A 5,256-nucleotide genomic window follows, 5' to 3' on the forward strand; every position below is an offset into this window, starting at 1 on the left:
GGACATTACTTTTTGCCATGTAAATATTAGCTATCTCTTTACTACGCATTACTTCATTTCCTGGTGTTTATTATACCCACAATACAGGTCATAGTTACTCACAATAAATGTTGGTTATGTCCTGGTACTTACCTACACTGACTTTTTTTATAGCACTCTGACTGCAATGTGGTTAACCCTTGTGTGACAAGTTGCTAAAACTCAGTTAAAAAGTCAGTGTACCTATCATTTTAATTTTTTCTTTATTTTTTTTTTAATAAAACTGCATAGTCTTGATATATTAACCCTTTAGAATGTTTTCGTTCTCTTACTGGCGTTATTCAACCCTTTGTGGGACAGTGCAAATCATCCTCAGCAGGCAGACTGGCCCACAGATACACAGCCCACTCGCAGACAGAGCACAAGATATACTCCGTCCCTACTTCCTGTAATTTGTCCTGGTCTGTCTGTTACTAGAGACAAATTTCTCCCTGACAACAGGCTGTGGACAGCAGATTGCAGAGAATAAAGATACGGAGTAGACATGAGTTTAGACTTTTTATAGGGTAAGGAGTAAGATTTTTGGTAAATGAAGTGATTTACGAATATGATTTGTTTGTTGTTTTCAAATGGAGGAAGCTGTTTAACCCCTTAAAGGGGTTATCCAGTGAGGTGGCACTTTTTGGGGGGACCGGGAGGAGGTGGCTGAAATAAAAGACGTTCACTCACCTCTCCGGTTCCAGCGGCGGGTCACTCATCGCGGCGCTCCGGTCCCCGGTTCCCAGCCACTTCCTGGTGTTTGACGCCACTCGAGACGCTACGTCTCAGGGCCGCTCAGTCACTCAGTGAAGGAGCCGGGATCCGTTTGAAGTCCGCTCGGATCCCGCCTCCTTCACTGAGTGGCTGAGCGGGCCTGAGACGTAGCGTCTCGGGCGGCTTCAGACACCAGGAAGCGGCCCTTAACCGGGGACCGGAGCGCTGCGATGAGTGACCCCCCCCAGAAAGTGCCCCCATGCTAGAGCACCCCTTTAATGACACAGGGCGAATATTTACACCCTGTGGTAGTTAAGGGAGTTCACAGTGGGGCCGCGCGGTGACCCCGCTCTGAACTGCCGCGGTCCTGGGTGCCGCATGTAGCCCGGGACCGCGGCTATTAGCGGCATGGTCCGATCAAGTAATCAGATGCATCAAATCCAGAAAAATTTTAATAAAAAGCGATCAAAAAGTCGTATATGCGCAATAAAGGTACCGATAGAAAGAACACATCATGGTGCAAAAAAAAGACACCTCACACAGCCACATAGACCAAAGGATAAAAGCGCTATAAGCCTGGGAATGGAGCGATTTTAAGGAACATATATCTGTTAACAATGGTTTGATTTTTTTCACAAGCCGTCAAATAAAATAAAAGTTATACATGTTACATATCGTTATAATCGTAACGACTTGAGGAACATATATAACAAGTCAGTTTTACCCCAGGGCAAATGGCGTAAAAACAAATACCCCCCAAATAAACAAAATGCATTTTTTTTTTTCCAATTTCACCACACATTTAATTTTTTTCTGGTTTTGCAGTGTACGTCATGAAAAAATTCAGCCTGTCATTGCAAAGTACAATTAGTGGTGCAAAAAATAAGGGCTCATGTGGGTTTCTAGGTGAAAAATTGCAAGTGCTATGGCCTTTTCAGCACAAGGAGGAAAAAACGAAAACGCAAAAATCTAAATTGGCTCTGTCCTTAAGGGGTTAAAAAATGTTGTGAGGGAACCCAGAATCTAAATGGAATACAGGGACAGACAGATGGTGTGATCCCTAGCACTTGGCCCCTTGAGACTGTCTCTGCCTACTTGCCTTTCTGAACCTAGGCAACTAGAAAACAGTCCCTAATCTGAAATGCAGTACGAGACAAGACAGGTAAACACAATAAAGAATAGTCAGGCAGAAATAGGTCAAACCAAAGACACAGTACAAGAATTGAAGGCAACAACGAAGGTCAGAAAGACTGGCAAAAAGGTCAGCATACTAAGCGATATTATCCAATACAAAACGCCACCTTTAGCTACAAAAGTCTATTGCAAACAATGTCCAAGAGCACAAGTGGACTCCTTATGAGAAGTCCGAGTCCTGGTCCAGAGAATTATTGGACCAGCCCTTTGACACCCAGACCAATCAAAACACAGACTGGCAGGAAAGGTAGATAAGTGAAGAAGGTGACTGTCCATCACTACTCAGTGTAAACCATCTGCAGCTGGCTGGGGATAACAGAAGAAACCAGACGGGTGTGGTTGAACCTGTCAATGACAACACTGCAAGTGCTGGAATCAGACAGAGGTCAGACTGGTAGGAAACATGCACACTGAATCATGGCCAAAAACTCATTTGTGGCCATATGTTACGGACAGAGGACTGCACTGAGATCTGAACAGGTGCAGACATAACATGTGTCTGTTTAATCTCATGAATATATTATAAACTGACCTCAGTCATACACATTAAGTCTCCCGACAGAAAAATAAAACTCTTAAACCAACACATCAAAAAGCATTGGTCCAGTGTGAGCAGTGTCGGACTGGAGTGCCTTGGCCCACCAGGGGAAATCATTCTTGGGGCCCACCCTTCTGCCACCACACTTATCTATGGTAACATTAATAAAGGTACATTAACACGGCGTGATATGGGGCAGTGTAGGGCTGCAAATGATTGCTAATCAGCAGGGCAGGAATATATAGAGATGTGCAGCCGACAGCAATGATCTTAGCCGCACAAAAGATCAAATCAGCCGACTATGGGGCATTTGCTTGCATGTCAGCCAATCTCTGGCACTTTTACATGGGCCGATCATCGGCTGAATAGACTTCCTAGGAGCACTTGTTACCGATTATTGGCCGGTGTAATCGCGCTATAAGACAATTTTCTTTGCATGATAACACTGTATGCTACCAATAACACCAGTATATAAAGAGCAAATATCCCCACACATATTACCGCTATACAGTAACTGACCAAATCCTGTATATCAAGACCGATATTACCAATAAACCAGTATACAGGAGGGAAATAGTATCACCATACATATTACCGCTATACTGTTACTGACCAAATCCTGTATACTGAGACCAAAATTACCAGTACACAAGGGGGAAATATTACCGCCACACCACAACCATCACCACCATATTGTTACTGACCAAATCTGGTATACTAAGACCAATGAACACCGCACCAGATTACAAGTAACAAATAATACCCCCACATACTGACTAACACCGCCATTTACTGACTAACACCCCAGCTGCTACTGAATAAAATCCTCTGAACAAAGATCAATATCCCCTCATACAGTCATACAGAGGTAGCCCCAGCTCTACACTATATACGTTACAGTGCACATAGATTTAGTGACTCACAGGGGACGTCTTCTCTGATCGGAGTTCTTCCCTTTTCATCTACTTCTCCATCTGCCCTGGGCCGTTATGAGAACTTCTCCGAGCCACGAATCCACAGAATCTGCCAGAGAAATATATTAGGCTCCTCACTCTGTCACCATCCTCATCTCTCTACAAACTGCACATCTGTATTGGCCTCTTTACACCTTCTCTCAGTGGTTAGCCCTGACTATTGTGTGTGTGTGTGTTCATATATATATATATATATATATATATATATATATATATATATATATATATATACATATATATATATTGTGCACACACCTTGTAGATGGCCCCTTGTTCAGTCCTCCATATAGATGGCCCTGTGTCCCTGTGTGCCTCTACTATAGTAGAGATCCCCCTCTGTGTAATCCCTTTATAGTAGATGACAACCTCTGTGCATTCCCTATTATCAGGGGTAGGGAACCTTGGCTCTCCAGCTGTTGCAAAACTACAACTCCCTTCATGCCTGCAACAACTGCAACAGCTGGAGATCCAAGGTTCCCTATTCCTGCCCTATAGTATATGGCCCCCTCTGTGTAGTCCCCTTATAGATGACCCCTCTGTGTAGTCCACTAAAGTAGATGCCCCCTATAGCCTATTGTATACACACCGCACCCAGTATAGTTAACCTTATAGATGCCCCCCATTGTTGTCCCCCTCTGTGTAGTGCCCTTTATAGATGCCTCCTCAGTGTTGTCCTCCTTATAAATTGCCCCCAACCAGTGTCCCTTATAGATGGCTCCCTGTGTTATCCCCCTTATAACTGGCCCGCTTGTGTTATCCATCCCCCCATATAGATAGCCCCCTTATGTTGGCCATCCCTACCCCCCATATAGCCCCTTATGTTGTCTATTCCCCCGTATAGCCCCCTTATGTTGTCCTTGCCCCATATAGCCCCCTTAAGTTTTCCTTCCCCTGTATACAGCCCCTTATGTTGTCCTCCCCTGTATACAGCCCCTTATGTTGTCCTCCCCCTGTATACAGCCCCTTATGTTGTCCTCCCCTGTATACAGCCCCTTATGTTGTCCTTCCCTGTATATACCCCCCTTATGTTGTCCTTCCCTGTATACAGCCCCCCTTGTGTTGTCCTCCCCCTGTATACAGCCCCCCTTATGTTGTCCTTCCCTGTATACAGCCCCCCTTATGTTGTCCTGCCCCTGTATATACCCCCTTATGTTGTCCTCCCCCTGTATACATACCCCCTTATGTTGTCCTCCCCTGTATACAGCCCCCTTATGTTGTTCTCCCCCTGTATACAGCCCCCCTTATGTTGTTCTCCCCCTGTATACAGCCCCCCTTATGTTGTTCTCCCCCTGTATATAGCCCCCCTTATGTTGTTCTCCCCCTGTATACAGCCCCCCTATGTTGTCCTCCCCTGTATACAGCCCCCCTATGTTGTCCTCCCCTGTATACAGCCCCCTTCTGTTGTCCTCCCCCTGTATACAGCCCCCCTTCTGTTGTCCTCCCCCTGTATACAGCCCCCCTTCTGTTGTCCTCCCCCTGTATACAGCCCCCCTTATGTTGTTCTCCCCCTGTATACAGCCCCCCTTATGTTGTTCTCCCCCTGTATACAGCCCCCCTATGTTGTCCTCCCCTGTATACAGCCCCCCTTATGTTGTCCTCCCCCCTGTATACAGCCCCCCTATGTTGTCCTCCCCCTGTATACAGCCCCCCTTATGTTGTTCTCCCCCTGTATACAGCCCCCCTATGTTGTCCTCCCCTGTATACAGCCCCCCTTATGTTGTTCTCCCCCTGTATACAGCCCCCCTATGTTGTCCTCCCCTGTATACAGCCCCCCTATGTTGTCCTCCCCTGTATACAGCCCCTTATGTTGTCCTCCCC

Source organism: Dendropsophus ebraccatus, chromosome 3 (genome assembly GCF_027789765.1).
Source record: "Dendropsophus ebraccatus isolate aDenEbr1 chromosome 3, aDenEbr1.pat, whole genome shotgun sequence".
NCBI classification, from domain to species: Eukaryota; Metazoa; Chordata; class Amphibia; order Anura; family Hylidae; genus Dendropsophus; species Dendropsophus ebraccatus.